Raw genomic sequence first — 10,149 nt, forward strand, 5'->3', positions numbered from 1 at the left:
GGGCATAACTACAAAAGGAAACAGAAAGAAAATCATAGGAACTTACTTTGAAAAGGGCCATCAGTGTCTTTTAAGGAGTGGGTATGTATTAAGTGTTTTATTTAAACTCTTTTATTTCAAGAAATTGCCCAGCTCTTGTTGGAATCCTGTCAATATAAAAAGTGGTGATAAGGAGTAACCAAACAGATTAGCTACATTTGTATTGTAAAAAATACCAAGTACACTGACTACATCAAATTCTAGCACAGATGTGGAGAAGCAGACACTCTCATTCATTGCTGCTGATACATCCATGTGTTAGTCACACATGGGTTAATTAGGGTTCTTCAGAGAAATGACTAGTGGGAGATTATACACAGATGCACGTGCATATACACACATATTTACCAACATGTAAAGACACAGATGCTCTTCCACTTAAAATGTGTGTACATACCAATAAGCCCATCATAAGTTGAAAATTATGTAAGTCAAAAATGCATTTAATACATCTACCCTACTGAATATCATAACTTAGCAATACCATACACCATGAAGTATCAGTTGTTTACCCCCCATATCAAGTGACTGGGAGCTGCAGACATCCTGACAGAGGATTATACCACATACCACTAGCTTTGAAAAAGATCAAAATTCTAAATTCTAAATTTGAGATGTTGCCCGTTTTGTGCTCTCTGACCCACAACTCTCTGTCTTTGGCTGGGTCCACTTTTCAAAGCAGTCGGTCCATAGGCTCAACTGTGCTTTGGTTGAACATGTCCATCTCATGCTGCAGCTGTGTGTACTGGCACAAATGTTGCCAGATCATCTCCACCCTCTCCACTTCCAGTCACTCCAGCTCCAAAGTGGTGGTCACCATCTCTTCAAACCACATGGACTGGGCCTGATTGTGGAGGTCCACACAGAGCATGAGGTCATCACCAGCCTTTGTGGACTTTCTCCCTGCCTTCTTTTTTTTTTTTTTTCGACAAGTAATATTCATTAATTTATTTAAACTATTTTGACCATGTTAGAAATACTTGAGAAACATTGTCAAAATGTTGCTTTCTCTTACCATAACACTTACTTTTTTTTTTTGAATGTGCTTTTTTTTTTTTATCGTATACAAATGGGATACATGTTGTTTCTCTATTTGTACATAGAGTCAAGGCATACCATTTGTGTAATCATACGTTTACATAGGGCAATGATGTTTATTTTTTTTTCCTTCCCCCCCACCCCTCCCACCCCTCTTTTCCCTCTATACAGTCCTTCTTTCCTTCATTCTTACCGCTCTCCTTATCCCTAACCCTAAACCTAACCCTAAACCTAATGCTAACCCCTCCCACCCTCCATTATATGTCCTCATCCACTTATCAGTGAGATCATTCGTCCTTTAGTTTTTTGACATTGGCTTATCTCACTTAGCATGATATTCTCCAATTTCATCCATTTGCCTACAAATGCCATAATTTTATCATTCTTCATTGCGGAGTAATATTCCATTGTATATATATGCCACAGTTTCTTTATGCATTCATCAACTGAAGGGCATCTAGGTTGGTTGCACAATCTGGCTATTGTGAATTGAGCAGCAATGAACATTGATGTGGCTGTATCTCTGTAGTATGCTGATTTTAAGTCCTTTGGGTATAGGCCAAGGAGTGGGATAGCTGGGTCAAATGGTGTTTCCATTCCAAGCTTTCTGAGGAATCTCCACACCGCTTTCCAGAGTGGCTGCACTAATTTGCAACTCCACCAGCAATGTATGAGTGTTCCTTTTTCACCACATCCTTGCCAACACCTATTGTTGCTTGTATTCTTGATAATCGCCATTCTAATTGGGGTGAGATGAAATCTTAGGGTAGTTTTGCCCATGGCTAATATCATTCTAAATGGTGAAAAACTGAAAGCGTTCCCCCTAAAAACTGGAACAAGGCAGGGATGCCCTCTTTCACCACTTCTATTCAACATCGTCCTTGAGACTCTAGCCAGAGCAATCAGACAAACCAAAGAAATTAAAGGGATACAAATAGGAAAAGAAGAACTCAAACTATCCCTGTTCGCTGATGGCATGATTATATATTTAGAGGAACCTGGAAATTCCACCAGAAAACTTTTAGAACTCATAAGTGAATTCAGTAAAGTAGCAGGTTACAAGATCAATGCTCATAAATCCAATGCATTTTTATACATAAGTGATGAATCTTCAGAAAGAGAAATTAGGAAAACTACCCCATTCACAATAGCATCGAAAAAAATAAAATACTTGGGAATCAATCTCACAAAAGAGGTGAAAGACCTCTACAATGAGAACTACAGAACACTAAAGAAAGAAATTAAAGATAACCTTAGAAGATGGAAAGATCTCCCATGTTCCTGGAAAGGCAGAATCAATATTGTCAAAATGGCTATACTACCTAAAGTGCTATACAGATTCAATGCAATTCCAATTAAAATCCCAATGATGTACCTTGCAGAAATAGAGCAAGCAATTATGAAATTCATCTGGAAGAATAAAAAACCTAGAATAGCTAAAGCAATCCTCAGTAGCAAGAGCGAAGCAGGGGGTATTGCAATACCAGATCTTCAACTCTACTACAAAGCAATAGTAACAAAAACGGCATGGTATTGGTACCAAAATAGACAGGTAGATCAATGGTACAGAATAGAGGACATGGACACAAACCCAAATAAATACAATTTTCTCATACTAGACAAAGGTTCCAACAATATGCAATGGAGAAAAGATAGCCTCTTCAACAAATGGTGCTGGGAAAACTGGAAAACCATATGCAATAGAATGAAATTAAACCCCTATCTCTCACCCTACACAAAACTCAACTCAAAATGGATCAAGGACCTCGGAATCAGACCAGAGACCCTGCATCTTATAGAAGAAAAAGTAGGTCCAAATCTTCAACTTGTTGGCTTAGGATCAGACTTCCTTAACAGGACTCCCATAGCACAAGAAATAAAAGCAAGAATCAACAACTGGGATAGATTCAAACTAAAAAGCTTTCTCTCAGCAAAGGAAACTATCAGCAATGTGAAGAGAGAGCCTACAGAGTGGGAGAATATCTTTGCCAACCATACCTCAGATAGAGCGCTAATTTCCAGAATCTATAAAGAACTCAAAAAACTCTACACGAAGAATACAAATAATCCAATCAACAAATGGGCTAAGGAAATGAACAGACACTTCACAGAAGAAGATGTACAAGTAATCAACAGATGTATGAAAAAATGTTCAACATCCCTAGTAATAAGGGAAATGCAAATCAAAACTACCCCAAGATTTCATCTCCCTGCTTTCTTGATGTCCTCCTCTGTTGCGTTGCTCAGCTCGATCTCCAGATGCTGGATGGATGAAGACCAGGTGTCTCTGCTGCTCTGTGAAGAAGGCTTCTCCATGGACACATAGCAGCTGGCATGTTGCTTGCTGAGGTCAGTGATAAGGTGGTCAGACTTTTGCATGTCTTTCTTGAAGTTCTCATGAAAGTTCATTAGGGACTTCTCTACCTTGCTGTGAAGCTTGGCAGAGAACTTGAGATGAACTTCTGCTTCATCTGCCAGACTCTTCTTCACCTGAGCCCATGCTTTTCCCAGGGAGTCTTCCTCCTGTGCAGCCAAGGAGCTCTGAGAGAGCTTAGCCAAGTTCTTTGAAAATTCTTCAATCTTTATCCTCTATCAGATGAATTCAGACATTTCTTTCTGCATTTGTTTGCCTTTCAGTTGCTTTTGGAATGGGAGTTTGAACCCCCATCATAGTGTCTTGGGGGTCTTTCTTATCAGCCCAGAAGTAATCACAATAGCTCCACCCCATTGGCTTCAGCAGCTGGTATTCAGGCATTTTGTCTGGGTGAGGGAACATCACACAATTCATCATCTTCTCTGTGTGGTCAACTTTATTTTCAAGATTATATATTTTATCTTCATTGCCTGAAGTTCTGTCTTCCAAGTGGTCTCCTCTGTTTGTGCTACTTTCCATTGAATTTTTACTTTGGTTTATTGATTCCTTCATTTCAAATATTGCTTTTAGATTTCTTTTCAGGATCTTCATCTCTTTATTTAAGTTATCTTTCATCTCCTGAAACACAGCTCTGATTTCACTCTTCATATCCTCCTTTAAGTCATGGAGCAGTTCTATTAAGTAAATTCTGAGTTCCTTTTCTGATATTTCTTCTACTGTGTTGTCAATGGATTCTATAATTGCAGCATCCTGGTTTGTTTGTAGCGCTTTATCCCCCCCCCCTTGTTTTTTTTCATGTTTTGGTGTGTCTTCCCATCTAGCTGTGGGGATCTGGGGCAGTATAGTTTCTACCCTTTAGACTTATAGTGTCCCTTTAGGTTTCCAGTACCTCACAACTCTGGGTTTCAGTTTCTGTAGGCTCCACCATGTTGTAGTCCCAAGATGGCTCCTGGATTACAGGACAATCAATAAACCTGTTAGTCAGATTTCTGTCTTTATAACAAATACCTCAGATTTCTGTCTTTATAACAAATACCTCTGAGATGATCAATTAATAAAGAGAAAAGAGTCAATTTGTCTACAGTTTTAAAAGTTCCAGTATATTATTGATTGACCTTACTTCTTTGACCCCATGGTGAAGCAGCATAGCATGGTAGGAATACATGGTGGAGAAGAACTCACTTTATGGTCAGGAAGGAAAAGCGAAAAAGGAAGAGAACAGAGTCCCACAATCCTCTTCAAGAGCATGCCTTCATGTCACAGGACCTGTCACCAGGTCCCTTATCCTAAAGATTCTACTGCTTTTCAATAGAATCACTCTGGGAACCAAACTTCTAACACATGGGTTTTTGGGAAATATTCAAGGTCCACACTATAGGACCTATTAAATTATGTCTTAATCTATATAAGCAGAAAAGTTCTGGATCAAGTAAACAAATGTCTCAAATCATAAAACCAGAGGTTCATGGCCCCTCAATCAATTCCCAGTCTTAAGCCCAGACTAGTAAGTCCAGTCCCTTGAGGAAGGATCCTGATACACTAACAAAAAATCATACTGTTAATCTTTTTGCTAGCCTCCCTCCACAGACCTCATGGACTTTTAACAGCATTAGAAAAAAGGAAAGAATCAGAACTTCCAGGGACTACTGGACACTGTCCCTGAACTGACACTAATTTCAGAAGACCCAAAACATCACTATGGCCCACCATTCAGAGGAGGAACTTCTGAAAGACAGATGATCAATGGAGTTTTCAGCTCAAATCCACCTCATAGTCGGTCCCTAAATAACCTTGTGGTTATTTCTCCAGTGCCAAAATGCACAATTGAACTAGTCACACTTAGCAGCTGACAGAACCCCTGATCTGTATTGATTCCCCAATGTGTGGGGTATTAAAGTAGGAAAGGCCAAGTGGAAGCCACTAGAACATACTCTTCCTAGGAAAATAATAAGTTAAAAACAGTACCACATTCTTAGAGGGATTACAGAAATTATTGCCATGACCAAAGACTTGAAAGATGCAGAAGTAGAGCGTGCCTATTCTACTCTCCTATTTGCTCTGTACAGAAGGGAGATGGATCTTGGAGAATAACTACAAATTACAGTAAGCTTTACCAAGTGGTGATTCCAATTATTATGCTGTTATACAAGCTGGGATTTCACTGCTTTAAAAAATTAACTCATGCCCTGACACTGGCATGAAGGCAAATGCCTTTTTAACCATCTCTGTTCTTCATGCCCACAAAAAGTAATTTGCTTTCACCTGTCATGGCTGGTAGTATACTCTCACTTTCCTACCCAGAAGTATATGAACTTTCCATTCCTATGTCATAATTTGGGCATCATGATTAAGATGCCTTTCCATTCCACATGAAATCACATTTGGTCTATTATATTGATAACATCATGCTTACTGGACCTGGTGAACAAGTTGCAACTACTCTAGATTAACTGGTAACACCTTTGCATTTCAGAGGATGGGAACTAAATCCAACTGAAATTTAGGAATCTTTGACACCAGTATAATTTCTCAGGTTGTGTGTAGGTCATGCCAAGATACACATTCAAAGATAAAGATAAGTCATTCCATCCTGCCCTTCCTATAACCAAGAAAGAGAGAAAATGCAGGGTGAGATTCTTTGGAGGCAACAAATTCCTCACCAGAAAAGGTTACTTCATCCCATTTCCATAGTGGTCATAAAAACTGCTCATTTAGAGTAGTTCCTATAAGAGGAAACTCTTACTATGGTTTGGATATGATTTGAGTGTGGTCCCCAAAGGCTTATTGTTAGGAGATTGGTCCCCAGTGCTACGGCTATTGAGGTGGTGGAATCTTTAAGAAGCAGGTCCTATTATAAGGTGATTAGATCATGGGCACGCTGCTCTAATGAAGGAATAAATGATAGTCTGTGGAATGGACTGCATCTGGAAGCAATGGATTGATTCCCAAGAGAATGGGTTGCTATAAAAAGAGTAGGCCTGGCCCTTCCACAATCTCTTGCTTCCTTTCTCATCGTATTATGTCTTCTACATGTGACCCGCAATTTGAATGCCATCCAATGTGATGTCCTCAGCAAAGCAAAGAAGATTTTCTCACTGTGCTCTTGAATCTCCATAATGTTGAGTTAAATAAACCTCTCTTAAAAGTATCCACCTTTTCTGTTTATACATGGAGTAAAGGCATACCATACAAACAGAGAAACAACATGTATCCCATTTGTTTACAATAAAAAAAAAAGAAGAAATAAAAAAAAAGTATCCACCTTTTGGTATTCTGTTACAGCAACAAAAACAGTAAGTCAGCTGTATAACAGGTCTGGCCTATTGTGAAAGCTAATTTGCAGCCTGGCCTATATAATTCAGCATATCCAGCAATGTCGGAAGTGTGAGTTGCAAATAAGAATGCTGTTCAAAGCCTTTGATGGGCACATATAACTAACTTACAGCCCAGGCTTTTATAATTTTAAAGAAAGTCTGTCAGTATCCATAGATAACTATGCTCTTTTTAAGAAAATGCTCTTGACCTCCTACTGGGCTCTAGAAGATACTGAAAACTTTACTATGGGTCATTGAATTATCATACAACCTGAACTGTCCACCATGAACTGGGTGTCATCTGATCCATAAAACCATATTGTTGGTCTCCATAGCAATATTGCATCATCAAATGGAAGTGATAAAAATTTGATTGGGCTCACACAAGTCCTACAAGTACAAGTAAGTGACATAAAGAAGCATCCCAAATGCTGTGATTCCCACTGAGCTTCACTGTCTTCTTCTCCTCATCCCTATTATTGTTACTGTCGTTGTACTAGAGATTAAACCCAAGGACACGCTACCAATGAGCTACATCCCCAGCCCTTTTTGTTTGAGATGGGGTCTTGCTATCTTGTCCAGGGTGACCTCAAATTTGTGATTTTCCTGCCTCAGCCTCCAAGTCACTGAGATTGCAGGCATGCACTTCCAAATCTGCTGTACCATCTGCTCTTTTCCAGTCTCTACATACAGGTTCATGGAAAATGCTTTATAATTAACATTTCTTCCTATGTACCGAGGAAGAAAAAAATTCATCCTGGTTTCTAGATGAGATGGATTTCCATGATACGTAAGGACTACCCAAAAATGAATAGTTGCATAACTATAGCTTCTCTCTGGAACTTCCTGAAGGACAGTGGTAAAGAGAAACCTTTCCAGTTGGACGAACTTCATGCAGTAAATCTGACTGTGGCTTTCCTTGGAAGGATAATTTCCCAAGTGTGCAATTGTGTATCAATTCTTAATTTGTAGTCAGTCAATTGGCAGGAAAGTCAGGGAGGAACATAACTAGAAAATTGATGACTTCAAAATTTGGGAGAGGGGCTGTGGATATAAGCTCAGTTGGTAGAGTGCTTGCCTTGCAAACATGAGGCCCTGGGTTCAATCCCCAGCACCACAAAAAAAAAAAAAAAAAAAAAAATTGGGAGAAAGGTACATGAATAGAACTCTGTGCGCAGAAGCATGAAGATATTTACATCCCATGTGAATACTCACCAGCATAGAATTCTATGGTCCTCAGTCTACTCTGCTTACATCAGTCTTTACCCAGTGACATTATGAACAAAGTAGACATAGTGACAGGCAAGACGTTATGCATGGCCTCAGTCATGCAAACTTCCACTCACCAAGACATATTGGGGAAGCATAAACATCACTAAACACCTTACCACTTCATCTGGTGAAGGGACTATTCATTTATTAGTTGTTTGTGGCATAATTGTATCACAGTAAATATCATTATGACCCCATCATTGTCTTTATTGGGAGTTAAAGGTAGTTTAAGGACATGTGTATGGGTGTCAAGTGGACGATGTGTGGGATTGTGGTTTGTGGTTAGTCTTATATGTCAATTTTAATGAGCTATGGAATTCCCAGATAGCAGGTGAACATCATTTCTGAGTTTGTGAGCCTGTTTTCAGAAGAGATTAACATTGGTTCAGTAGACTGACTGGAGAAGATTCCTCCCACCATTGTGGGTAGCATCATCATCCAATTCAGTGAGAGTCTGAGTAAAATGAAAAAGCAGATAAGGAACAAATTTGCTCATTTCTTAGCCTATGATATCCAGTTTTCTCCTGTCCTTGAACACTGCTATTTCTAGTTTGGGGGCATTCACACTCACATTGTGACTTACACCATAGTCCCTTTTGATCCTCAGGTTTGTGAATTGTGATTGGAACCATAGCACTGATTTTCCTGGGCCTTCAGCTTGCAGACAGCAGGTTGTAGGACTCACCTGCCACTATAATCACATAAGCCAACTTAGCACAACAAATCCCTTTCTCTAGTATAAAAATATACCTATATATCCTATTGGTTTTGTTTCCCTGGAGAACCTTATTATTACTGGAGGTAGAAAGCATATGAGACTCTGTTCTTTCCACTCAAGTTTGTTGTAAACCCAAACACGTTCCAAAGTGTAAAGTGTATTAATTTTTAAAAGTACTCCTTATCTTCCTACAGTGGAAATAATTGTGTAGTAAGAATGAAAGACAAGAGGAAATAGCACTACAACTCAGGTATTAAAAAAATGTAGTTATCTTGATATTTGGCCCTAGTTTCATCCTATGTGATGAATGGTTTAGGAAAAGCTCACCTCCTTCACCATGAATTAAAAAAAGAAAAAAATAAAAAGAAACACAGGGAAGAAAGAGAGAGGAAAGGGCAAGCAAAAGCAAAAAACTACTACAGATAAATGTTGCCATGAAATGTAAGAAACATATTATGAATTAAAGTAAAAAATGTCATAGCCTCCATGGAACAAGAGCAGAGAGCACAGCATAAGCCAGAGGCAAATTAATGCAATGAAAAGATGGCAAATAGTATAATTATTCAAAAAAATTTTTATGATACCTTGGGAAAATAACTGAAAAACTGAAATTTAAGATTTGAAGATTAAATTGTGAAAAGCGAAAAGGGTAGTGTTAAGAATGCAGTGGATAACATGGAGGAAAACAAATAAGGTTTTGAAAATGAAATGAAAAACAGAGTTTAGAAATTGAAGAAGATGATTGACATAGAATATACAAAAGGAGATTCCCAAAATGAGTAATTAGAATCCATGCAATTGGAAATAACAGGTAAAAGTAAATATTTAAAAAGTATTTTAAGAAAATAGTATTTAAAAGAGAAATTGACTATATTGAAAGTGATTATAAGAATACTGGGAAGACTTATTAAAAATGATTGCATTAATGTATTTTCAAGTAAATTTTCATACTTTAAAAACAAAACACTATCTTTTGATAACTCTAAATAATAATAAGGCATTTGTAGGAAAATTTAGAAGGGTCTTTCACATTACCACATCGACATCAAAAACAGGAAACAAGTGAAGCAATACTTATAAAGGGGGAAAAAAAAGAATCTTCTACTTGGTCAAATTCTCCTTTAAATACAAAAGCAACAAACAGTTGTGAACACATGCACACGAAAACCGAGAGAACAATATTCCATGAACTCTATGAAGGAATTGAACAGAGCCAACCACAGAATAACTCAAAACAACCAAATGAATGTTAGTGAGCACCTGTTTAAGTGAGATACTAACAAAAAGAGAATTTTGTTAAGAAATATTAAAAGTAAGAAAATTTGGCAGATAAAGGAAAAGCATGAAAGTAGTGAGACTATGCTGCTAAAAGTCGAAATGGAATCCACAAACTT

General features: G+C 38.1%; 1 pseudogene; it reads right to left on the reverse strand.

Annotated features, from left to right (window-relative positions):
- Positions 1-559: 559 nt before the first annotated feature.
- Positions 560-3,868, reverse strand: LOC124964145 (growth arrest-specific protein 7-like; annotated as a pseudogene).
- Between the last annotated feature and the right edge of the window lie 6,281 nt (positions 3,869-10,149).

The sequence above is a fragment of the Sciurus carolinensis genome, chromosome 14, assembly GCF_902686445.1.
Source record: "Sciurus carolinensis chromosome 14, mSciCar1.2, whole genome shotgun sequence".
NCBI lineage: Eukaryota > Metazoa > Chordata > Mammalia > Rodentia > Sciuridae > Sciurus > Sciurus carolinensis.